The 241-nt window shown below is 68.9% G+C and overlaps 1 protein-coding gene across 1 annotated transcript in view; it reads right to left on the bottom strand.

Moving 5' to 3' along the window:
• The window catches only part of HUWE1 (HECT, UBA and WWE domain containing 1, E3 ubiquitin protein ligase), an 82,616-nt gene that overhangs the window by 81,865 nt on the left and 510 nt on the right, over positions 1–241 (bottom strand).

The following is a 241-nucleotide window of genomic DNA, read 5'->3' as shown; positions in this document are numbered from 1 at the left end:
GGGGGGGGAAGGTGGGGAGAGAGTGGGGAAAATGGATGGAGGAGAAGGCACAGGGCCCAGCACAGGGAGGGATGGAGGAGTGACAGCATGGCCCAGCACAGGGAGGGATGGAGAAGGGGGATGGAGGAGGAGAGGGCCGCAGCCCAGCATGGTGGGGGGCACGCCACTGCCCAGCACGGGGCAGGGGAGTGGCGGCACCACGGCTCAGCCCTCGGGGGCCTGGAGAAGGTGGGGCAGAGAA

Source organism: Alligator sinensis, unplaced genomic scaffold (genome assembly GCF_000455745.1).
Source record: "Alligator sinensis unplaced genomic scaffold, ASM45574v1 scaffold137_1, whole genome shotgun sequence".
In the NCBI taxonomy this organism is placed as follows: Eukaryota; Metazoa; Chordata; order Crocodylia; family Alligatoridae; genus Alligator; species Alligator sinensis.
Note: the sequence above shows the minus strand (reverse complement) of the source record. Positions and strands in the feature narration are given on the sequence as shown.